Raw genomic sequence first — 10,973 nt, forward strand, 5'->3', positions numbered from 1 at the left:
ACTTAGACATGCATGGCTTAATCTTTAAAACAAGCATATACTACTGGCAGGATCAACCAGGTAGCCGGGGCTCTGAGGGGTAGACTCTTGGAGTCAGGCTCCGTGAGCTCATGGGAACGCTCGTTGCTGCTGCTACCGCAGCGCTTCTCCGCCGCCAGAGAAGACCTCGCAGACAACATTGTGGATGGAGCTTAGGGCAGGGGGGCAAGAAAGATGCTCTCGCGGTCCCTTCCAAGGACCCGAAAAAGCCTTTCCTTCCCCCTCCCTCTCGCAGTCGCTGGCTTTCCCCACTCAGATCAGCCAAGAAGCGGCGCTCGACTCTCACCTCCATCAGCACCTCCGAAGCTCGGACAGCTCCTGTAGGCTGCGCATAGAAGGAAAGCATTGGACGCTCGACTTCAGCACCTCGACAGCGCCACCACCACCTCTCACCACTGTTAAGCGAGAGAGAGACGATAGGGAGCCGTCGCGACGTACCCATGCAGCGCCGCCCGCCAACGCACAGAGGAGCGGAGGGGATCGGGCGCCAGGTCCGGGGGAAGGCTGGGAGGGAAGCTACGGCGATGCTACCCAGCTTTCAACCCTTCGGGACCGGTGCTCCGCTCCTATCGCTCCGGCGAACAGGGTCCGCTACGCTTTCAACACCAGCGCCCGGCAGAGGGCTTGGAGAAGGCTCGCGCGGATCCTCGGCTCGGATCGCCTGGCTTCGCGGGAGCGGCCTTCGGCTAGGGCCGACGACGGCCGGACCGAGCAGATTTGGACCGGGGTGCGGGGCGAGTACCTGCCTCTCTCACGAAGGGAGTGTCACCGGTAAGAAGCCTCTTCCCACGTCTGCTTGCCGACTTACGCTCGCCCCGACGAGAGGCCCAACCGAAAGAGTGGAAAGGGGCAGAGATTTCCAGGGTCGCCCCACCAGGGATGCAATACCCCAGTGCAGGCAGTCGGCCCTGCCCCGAACCTACTCGGTGGTTTGAAGGTTAACCTCTTGGGGAAAAGCAGCGATTCGCCTCGCGGTGCGTGCCTCCGCGGATCTAAACCCCCTCGATCGATGTGGGGCCAGAGGACCCCTTTTCCCCGTACGAAACTGTCAGCTCACCATGGGCTCGACGTCCGTGGGTCGGGGAGTTGAGCGCTTACGCGCGGCGGGACCTTATAACCTGCAGCGGCTGAGGAGCGAAGATTTCCAGGGTGGGCCCCCGGGGATGCCATACCCCGAGCAGCCTGTCGGCCCCGCTCCTAGCACGCTGGCAAGCAATGGAGTCTTCCCCGCGGCAGCCACCGCCTTCGCCCTAGCCTCGCCGTCAGTCGATGAAGAACGTCGTTCGCCCTCCTCTGCTCGGGATTTGGAAACGGCCTGGCCTTCGCCTACTCCGTCGGGCAACTGCCTTCCGCCAGCCCCTTCCCTCGAATCCCCTTCTTCCATTTTAGACCCGATCAGGGGATTGGTCAGCCCAGCCCTGGGGTAGGAAGAGGGGTTGGGGTCGGTTCGGCTTCGGGTGCCCCCGCTCGGCCAAAGGTTCCCCTCGCTTTGGAAGCACGCGAGGTCGCGGAGGGTGTCGGGGTTATTTTCGGCTCCCTGGCTTCGCGGGAGCGGCCTTCGGCTAGGGCCGACGCCGTCCGGCCCGCGCAGATTTGGACCGGGGTCCGGGGCGAGTACCTGCCTCTCTCACGAAGGGAGTGTCACCGGTAAGAAGCCTCTTCCCACGTCTGCTTGCCGACTTACGCTCGCCCCGACGAGAGGCCCAACCGAAAGAGTGGAAAGAGGCAGAGATTTCCAGGGTCGCCCCACCAGGGATGCAATACCCCAGTGCAGACTGTCGGCCCTGCCCCGAACCTACTCGGTGGTTTGAAGGTTAACCTCTTGGGGAAAAGCAGCGATTCGCCTCGCGGTGCGTGCCTCCGCGGATCTAAACCCCCCTCGATCGATGTGGGGCCAGAGGACCCCTTTTCCCCGTACGAAACGGCCGGCTCACCATGGGCTCGACATCCGTGGGTCGGAGAGTTGAGCGCTTACGCGCGGCGGGACCTTATAACCTGCAGCGGCTGAGGAGCGAAGATTTCCAGGGTGGGCCCCCGGGGATGCCATACCCCGAGCAGCCAGTCGGCCCCGCTCCTAGCGCGCTGACGAGCAATGGAGTCTTCCCCGCGGCAGCCACCGCCCTCGCCTCGCCGTCGGTCGATGAAGAGCCGAGTTCGCCCTCCTCTGCTCGGGACTCGGAAACGGCCTGGCCTTCGCCTACTCCGTCGGGCAACTGCCTTCCGCCAGCCCCTTCCCTCGAATCCCCTTCTTCCATTTTAGACCCGATCAGGGGATTGGTCAGCCCAGCCCTGGGGTAGGAAGAGGGGTTGGGGTCGGTTCGGCTTCCGGTGCCCCCGCTCGGCCAAAGGTCCCCTCGCTTTGGAAGCACGCGAGGGTGCCGGGGTTATTTTCGGCTTGACGCCTAAGTCCGGTCCCTGCCGGCTCCCGTCGAGGCCCGCGGTCAAAACCAGCTCCCCGGCTGTCGGAGCCGGAGCCCCGCAGCCCGAGCGGACGCACCGAGTCCCTCATGTAAGGGATAGCCGCCCCTACGGAACGGCCCGGACTGGGACCAGGCTCCCCCAGGCGCCGAAGGGGTGGGTCGGCCGTGTTGCCGAAGCTTAGCCGGCGCTGATGACCGCAGCCCCTAACGACGCCCACAGGCGGGGGAGCCAAGGAGAGCACTAGGAAGACGTGGCGGGGTCGGACGGCTCAATTTCCAGGGTGGGACCCCGGGGGTTCAGTACCCCGGGCATCCGGTCGGTTTCGCCGGCGAGACCCCAAGCCTTCCACGGCCCCCTTCGTGGGTGCAGGGATACCGAGCAGGGTGGCTTAGACGCCAATTCCCCAGAAGTATTAGGGATAGGGTTTGTCCGGGCGCCATCCGCAGCGACAACCTCGCAAAAGAAGCTCTCTTCCACAAAGCACGGGCAACGTTCGGGTGCGAGTGTTGGTCTCCCATGGTCTACCGACTCCCCCGGGCGGCCCAAGCGTTACGCCCACGGCCGGGCCCTCGAGCAGGCGCACCCCTGGTGCCTCTCGTAAGGGAAGGCTACGGTCCTCAACCCCTCGTATGGCGGGGAGGGCGCATTTGAAACGCTAAAGGACGAGCCCTGTTCGGGACCTGGCGGGGATCCGCGGATTGGCGAGAGGGATGGGTCTGCCGTTGGTCAGAGGGGACGCACCCCTGGGACGCAGTTTGGCATTAGCGACCGATGGCCCATCTACGACCATGTACTCCGGGAGCGCCAAGGAGGACGCGGGTGGGCTTTGGGGGCAGACTCAATTTCCAGGGTCTGGGCGCCGGGGGTGCAATACCCTTAAGCGCTCATGTCGGTTTCGTCTGCCGCCCGCCTCTGGCCCGGCTCCTAGTGACGGGTGCTGTGAACGTGCGATCGTGCTTGCGGTTGAAGAGTTCGAAGGCTACCGCTGGGGATAACACGCCCGGGGAATTTAGAAAAACCCCCCCCTCCGCTACAATCTCTGCTTCTGCCGGACTCGGAGGGGAGCCGCCCCGGGGGCGACCGCTCCCTCTCCTCTTCCGCGGCGTGCCGCGCGCTTCGCCGTCAGCAGCGGAGCGAACCTTTTTCTCGGTCCGCAGCTCTTCAGGCGTAGGCGGGCAGCGCTAACAGGGTACACTGGGGACCACTCGACCGCTACCGCTCCTACGGCAGACGACCCTACCTACCGCGGAAGCGCCACGGTGGGTCTAAGCCTCGTCCCCGCGAGGAGCAAGCGGGAGCCGTCCCTTTTCGTGCTGCGGAAATAAACCGTGGACACAGAAGTGTCTGCGCTCTCCGACCGGGCGGGGGGCGATTGGACTTGCCCGAGGGACACTAGGCGAGGCGCTACCGCGGGGAGCCGGAGCTCCTCGCTGGACGCTGCCGCCGCCAACGCCGCCGCCCCCCACCCACGGTACGGTGGAGTACGCCCGTTCCATACGCTTCGTAGCAAACCTCAGCCGAAGCAGAGAGTCCTACCGCTTGTGGCAGGAGCGGGGCCGTGCGAGGACCACACTGGCACCGCGCTACACAACCTTAGGCAGAGGACGACAGCCGCTCACGGGGAGCGGGGGATTGATGCGCGACCAAGACTGAGGCTAAGGAACGCTTTACCATAAACCGGCCGGGGCCAATACCCCTGACCGAGCAAAGTGCCTTGCCCCGCCGGATCGCGCTGTGTCAGATCGATCAAAAGAGCGGAGAGCCGAGACTCTACCGCTGGGAGTTTGTGGAGAACGGCCTGGCTTGCGTCCCGTCCTCCCGCCCTCGACCTCACATGGCTAGCCTCACCCGCCGGGAGCCACCCCATTGGGGACCGTAGGGCGGAGAAGGGGTCTCCGCGTCCGGAATTTTACTTGTGGAGAACGGCCTGGCTTACGTCCCGTCCTCCCGCCCTCGACCTCACATGGCTAGCCTCACCCGCCGGGCGCCACCCCATTGGGGACCGTAGGGCGGAGAAGGGGTCTCCGCGTCCGGAATTTTACTTGTGGAGAACGGCCTGGCTTACGTCCCGTCCTCCCGCCCTCGACCTCACATGGCTAGCCTCACCCGCCGGGCGCCACCCCATTGGGGACCGTAGGGCGGAGAAGGGGTCTCCGCGTCCGGAATTTTACTTGTGGAGAACGGCCTGGCTTACGTCCCGTCCTCCCGCCCTCGACCTCACATGGCTAGCCTCACCCGCCGGGCGCCACCCCATTGGGGACCGTAGGGCGGAGAAGGGGTCTCCGCGTCCGGAATTTCTTGTGGAGAACGGCCTGGCTTACGTCCCGTCCTCCCATGGCTAGCCTCACCCGCCGGGCGCCACCCCATTGGGGACCGTAGGGCGGAGAAGGGGTCTCCGCGTCCGGAATTTTACTTGTGGAGAACGGCCTGGCTTACGTCCCGTCCTCCCGCCCTCGACCTCACATGGCTAGCCTCACCCGCCGGGCGCCACCCCATTGGGGACCGTAGGGCGGAGAAGGGGTCTCCGCGTCCGGAATTTTACTTGTGGAGAACGGCCTGGCTTACGTCCCGTCCTCCCGCCCTCGACCTCACATGGCTAGCCTCACCCGCCGGGCGCCACCCCATTGGGGACCGTAGGGCGGAGAAGGGGTCTCCGCGTCCGGAATTTCTTGTGGAGAACGGCCTGGCTTACGTCCCGTCCTCCCATGGCTAGCCTCACCCGCCGGGCGCCACCCCATTGGGGACCGTAGGGCGGAGAAGGGGTCTCCGCGTCCGGAATTTACTTGTGGAGAACGGCCTGGCTTACGTCCCGTCCTCCCGCCCTCGACCTCACATGGCTAGCCTACCCCGCCGGGCGCCACTCCATTGGGGATACGGTACAGCAAAGCGCGACGCCGCACGATGCCAACACTTTGTGCAAAAACCTGGCAGAGTCGACCAAAACCTCGCTTCTTTGACCGGTATTTTTGATGCTTTTCTCTGCCGCCGAAGGTGCACTGAGGGTCGGATCGCCCAAAATTTTTATGTTTTTGTCTGCGGTTCTTCCGAGAGGTGCCCGCCTGGCAGTTCTTTTTCAGCAGCCTTCGAAGGACATCCGGCGGGCAAGCCAGGGGTCGGCAGCCGCCGGCGGTGAGCCTTCCCCGGCAGGAGCAGGGCAGCTCGGACCGCAAAATTTTTTCGACTTTCGCCGAGGCCAAAAGCCCATGCACTTCGAAATCCTGCCCGCAGCGCCGTCTCCTGTCAGACTTCCCATGCCGCCTGCGGTGGTCCTCGCCCGGCAGAGAGAATCCGGAGTCGCCCTCTCACCGGTTCTTTTTCACCATTCCGGAGCTCTGAAATCTGCCGGACACCGAGTGGCCGAGGACGCTTCCAGGAGGGCGGCAGCGAGAGGCAGAGTGCCACCGGTCGGGTCCCCGGTTCTCCCACACTTTGAAAATTTTTCCCCGTGTGTTCTGGTGGGATGGAGAGAGAGCGTGGCTTATGCGCCCTCTGCCCCGCGGTACGCCCTTGGCTAGCCTTACGCCGGTGGTTCGCCAGGCCACCGGCACCTTGTACAGCGGGGTCGGCGTGGCTTATGCGCCCTCTCCCCCGCGGTCCGCCCTGGCTAGCCTTACGCCGGTGGTTCGCCAGGCCACCGGCACCTTGTATGGCGGGGACGGCGTGGCTTATGCGCCCGTCAACCCACCTGCTCGCCCCGGCTAGCCTTTTACCCGGAGGGCGCCACGCTCCGGGTACCAGTGAGCGGCACGAACCCAGTCATACCATGCCGCTCACCTCGCGCCCTCTCCGGCCTCCGCCGCGGAGACCTCCCGCTCTGTTCTGCGGAGAGCGATTACGGGCAAAATCTACAAAGTCCCCGATGGTTAAGGACGTAGACTGTTGAGCGGGACCTACACACTCTTGTAGCCGAAGGGGCTCGCCATTTCCCGCAGAAAATGGATCACCTCCCGCAGAGGAACATGAAATGCCCCTTCCCGCGGGACCCGAAGGACCGCCCTGTCCGAGCAGGCCTCCAGGACCACGGCACGCAAAAGCGACTCAGTCCCGCTGGCATTACAAATCTGACTTAGTGCAAAAACCTGGCAGAGTCGACCAAAACCTCGCTTCTTTGACCGGTATTTTTGATGCTTTTCTCTGCCGCCGAAGGTGCACTGAGGGTGGGATCGGTTCGTTTTGGTCTGCGGTTCTTCCGAGAGGTGCCCGTCTCGGGGTTCTTTTTCAGCAGCCTTCGAAGGCCATCCGGCGGGCAAGCCAGGGGTTGGCAGCCGCCGGCGGTGAGCCTTCCCCGGCAGGAGCAGGGCAGCTCGGACCGCAAAATTTTTTCGACTTTCGCCGAGGCCAAAAGCCCATGCACTTTTAAAGCCTGCCCGCCGCGCCGTCTCCTGTCAGACTTCCCATGCCGCCTGCGGTGGTCCTCGCCCGGCAGAGAGAAGCCGGATTCGCCCTCTCACCGGTTCTTTTTCACCATTCCGGAGCTCTGAAATCTGCCGGACACCGAGTGGCCGAGGACGCTTCCAGGAGGGCGGCAGCGAGAGGCAGAGTGCCACCGGTCGGGTCCCCGGTTCTCCCACACTTTGAAAATTTTTCCCCGTTTGTTCTGGTGGGATGGAGAGAGAGCGTGGCTTATGCGCCCTCTGCCCCGCGGTACGCCCTTGGCTAGCCTTACGCCGGTGGTTCGCCAGGCCACCGGCACCTTGTACAGCGGGGTCGGCGTGGCTTATGCGCCCTCTCCCCCGCGGTCCGCCCTGGCTAGCCTTACGCCGGTGGTTCGCCAGGCCACCGGCACCTTGTATGGCGGGGACGGCGTGGCTTATGCGCCCGTCAACCCACCTGCTCGCCCCGGCTAGCCTTTTACCCGGAGGGCGCCACGCTCCGGGTACCAGTGAGCGGCACGAACCCAGTCATACCATGCCGCTCACCTCGCGCCCTCTCCGGCCTCCGCCGCGGAGACCTCCCGCTCTGTTCTGCGGAGAGCGATTACGGGCACAATCTACAAAGTCCCCGATGGTTAAGGACGTAGACTGTTGAGCGGGACCTACACACTCTTGTAGCCGAAGGGGCTCGCCATTTCCCGCAGAAAATGGATCACCTCCCGCAGAGGAACATGAAATGCCCCTTCCCGCGGGACCCGAAGGACCGCCCTGTCCGAGAAGGCCTCCAGGACCACGGCACGCAAAAGCGACTCAGTCCCGCTGGCATTACGGATCTGACTTAGTGCAAAAGCCTGGCAGAGTCGACCAAAACTCCCCTTCTCTGACCGGTATTTTTGCTGCTTCTCTCTGCCGCCGAAGGTGCACTGAAAGTCGGACCGGTCGGTTTTGGTCTGCGGTTCTTCCGAGAGGTGCCCGTCTCGGGGTTCTTTTTCAGCAGCCTTCGAAGGCCATCCGGCGGGCAAGCCAGGGGTTGGCAGCCGCCGGCGGTAAGCCTTCCCCGGCAGGAGCAGGGCAGCTCGGACCGCAAAATTTTTTCGACTTTCGCCGAGGACAAAAAGCCCAGCCACTTAGAAAGCCTGCCGCGGCGCCGTCTCCTGTCAGACGTCCCCGCCGCCTGCGGTGGTCCTCGCCCGGCAGTGAGAAACCAGAGTCGCCCTCTCTCCGGTTCTTTTTCACCATTCCGGAGCTCTGGAATCTGCCGTACTCCGAGTGACCGAGGACGCTTCCAGGAGGGCGGCAGCGAGAGGCAGAGTGCCACCGGTCGGGTCCCCGGTTCTCCCACACTTTGAAATTTTTTCCCCGTTTGTACTGGTGGGATGGAGAGAGAGCGTGGCTTAAGCGCCCTCTGCCCCGCGGTCCGCCCTGGCTAGCCTTACGCCGGTGGTTCGCCAGGCCACCGGCACCTTGTATGGCGGGGACGGCGTGGCTTATGCGCCCGTCAACCCACCTGCTCGCCCCGGCTAGCCTTTTACCCGGAGGGCGCCACGCTCCGGGTACCAGTGAGCGGCACGAACCCAGTCATACCATGCCGCTCACCTCGCGCCCTCTCCGGCCTCCGCCGCGGAGACCTCCCGCTCTGTTCTGCGGAGAGCGATTACGGGCACAATCTACAAAGTCCCCGATGGTTAAGGACGTAGACTGTTGAGCGGGACCTACACACTCTTGTAGCCGAAGGGGCTCGCCATTTCCCGCAGAAAATGGATCACCTCCCGCAGAGGAACATGAAATGCCCCTTCCCGCGGGACCCGAAGGACCGCCCTGTCCGAGCAGGCCTCCAGGACCACGGCACGCAAAAGCGACTCAGTCCCGCTGGCATTACGGATCTGACTTAGTGCAAAAGCCTGGCAGAGTCGACCAAAACTCCCCTTCTCTGACCGGTATTTTTGCTGCTTCTCTCTGCCGCCGAAGGTGCACTGAAAGTCGGACCGGTCGGTTTTGGTCTGCGGTTCTTCCGAGAGGTGCCCGTCTCGGGGTTCTTTTTCAGCAGCCTTCGAAGGCGATCCGGCGGGCAAGCCAGGGGTTGGCAGCCGCCGGCGGTAAGCCTTCCCCGGCAGGAGCAGGGCAGCTCGGACCGCAAAATTTTTTCGACTTTCGCCGAGGACAAAAAGCCCAGCCACTTAGAAAGCCTGCCGCGGCGCCGTCTCCTGTCAGACGTCCCCGCCGCCTGCGGTGGTCCTCGCCCGGCAGTGAGAAACCAGAGTCGCCCTCTCTCCGGTTCTTTTTCACCCTTCCGGAGCTCTGGAATCTGCCGTACTCCGAGTGACCGAGGACGCTTCCAGGAGGGCGGCAGCGAGAGGCAGAGTGCCACCGGTCGGGTCCCCGGTTCTCCCACACTTTGAAATTTTTTTCCCCGTTTGTACTGGTGGGATGGAGAGAGAGCGTGGCTTAAGCGCCCTCTGCCCCGCGGTCCGCCCTGGCTAGCCTTACGCCGGTGGTTCGCCAGGCCACCGGCACCTTGTATGGCGGGGACGGCGTGGCTTATGCGCCCGTCAACCCACCTGCTCGCCCCGGCTAGCCTTTTACCCGGAGGGCGCCACGCTCCGGGTACCAGTGAGCGGCACGAACCCAGTCATACCATGCCGCTCACCTCGCGCCCTCTCCGGCCTCCGCCGCGGAGACCTCCCGCTCTGTTCTGCGGAGAGCGATTACGGGCACAATCTACAAAGTCCCCGATGGTTAAGGACGTAGACTGTTGAGCGGGACCTACACACTCTTGTAGCCGAAGGGGCTCGCCATTTCCCGCAGAAAATGGATCACCTCCCGCAGAGGAACATGAAATGCCCCTTCCCGCGGGACCCGAAGGACCGCCCTGTCCGAGCAGGCCTCCAGGACCACGGCACGCAAAAGCGACTCAGTCCCGCTGGCATTACGGATCTGACTTAGTGCAAAAGCCTGGCAGAGTCGACCAAAACTCCCCTTCTCTGACCGGTATTTTTGCTGCTTCTCTCTGCCGCCGAAGGTGCACTGAAAGTCGGACCGGTCGGTTTTGGTCTGCGGTTCTTCCGAGAGGTGCCCGTCTCGGGGTTCTTTTTCAGCAGCCTTCGAAGGCGATCCGGCGGGCAAGCCAGGGGTTGGCAGCCGCCGGCGGTAAGCCTTCCCCGGCAGGAGCAGGGCAGCTCGGACCGCAAAATTTTTTCGACTTTCGCCGAGGACAAAAAGCCCAGCCACTTAGAAAGCCTGCCGCGGCGCCGTCTCCTGTCAGACGTCCCCGCCGCCTGCGGTGGTCCTCGCCCGGCAGTGAGAAACCAGAGTCGCCCTCTCTCCGGTTCTTTTTCACCATTCCGGAGCTCTGGAATCTGCCGTACTCCGAGTGACCGAGGACGCTTCCAGGAGGGCGGCAGCGAGAGGCAGAGTGCCACCGGTCGGGTCCCCGGTTCTCCCACACTTTGAAATTTTTTCCCCGTTTGTACTGGTGGGATGGAGAGAGAGCGTGGCTTAAGCGCCCTCTGCCCCGCGGTCCGCCCTGGCTAGCCTTACGCCGGTGGTTCGCCAGGCCACCGGCACCTTGTATGGCGGGGACGGCGTGGCTTATGCGCCCGTCAACCCACCTGCTCGCCCCGGCTAGCCTTTTACCCGGAGGGCGCCACGCTCCGGGTACCAGTGAGCGGCACGAACCCAGTCATACCATGCCGCTCACCTCGCGCCCTCTCCGGCCTCCGCCGCGGAGACCTCCCGCTCTGTTCTGCGGAGAGCGATTACGGGCACAATCTACAAAGTCCCCGATGGTTAAGGACGTAGACTGTTGAGCGGGACCTACACACTCTCGTAGCCGAAGGGGCTCGCCATTTCCCGCAGAAAATGGATCACCTCCCGCAGAGGAACATGAAATGCCCCTTCCCGCGGGACCCGAAGGACCGCCCTGTCCGAGCAGGCCTCCAGGACCACGGCACGCAAAAGCGACTCAGTCCCGCTGGCATTACGGATCTGACTTAGTGCAAAAGCCTGGCAGAGTCGACCAAAACTCCCCTTCTCTGACCGGTATTTTTGCTGCTTCTCTCTGCCGCCGAAGGTGCACTGAAAGTCGGACCGGTCGGTTTTGGTCTGCGGTTCTTCCGAGAGGTGCCCGTCTCGGGGTTCTTT

General features: G+C 63.9%; 1 non-coding gene across 1 annotated transcript in view; it reads right to left on the reverse strand.

Moving 5' to 3' along the window:
• Positions 1-63, reverse strand: part of LOC140108865 (18S ribosomal RNA) — a 1,886-nt gene extending 1,823 nt beyond the window's left edge. The window contains exon 1 of the ribosomal RNA XR_011851314.1: positions 1-63. This exon is cut by the window's left edge and continues 1,823 nt beyond it. This is a non-coding gene — a ribosomal RNA (18S ribosomal RNA).
• Positions 64-10,973: the final 10,910 nt, after the last annotated feature.

Source organism: Engystomops pustulosus, unplaced genomic scaffold (assembly GCF_040894005.1).
Source record: "Engystomops pustulosus unplaced genomic scaffold, aEngPut4.maternal MAT_SCAFFOLD_191, whole genome shotgun sequence".
In the NCBI taxonomy this organism is placed as follows: Eukaryota; Metazoa; Chordata; class Amphibia; order Anura; family Leptodactylidae; genus Engystomops; species Engystomops pustulosus.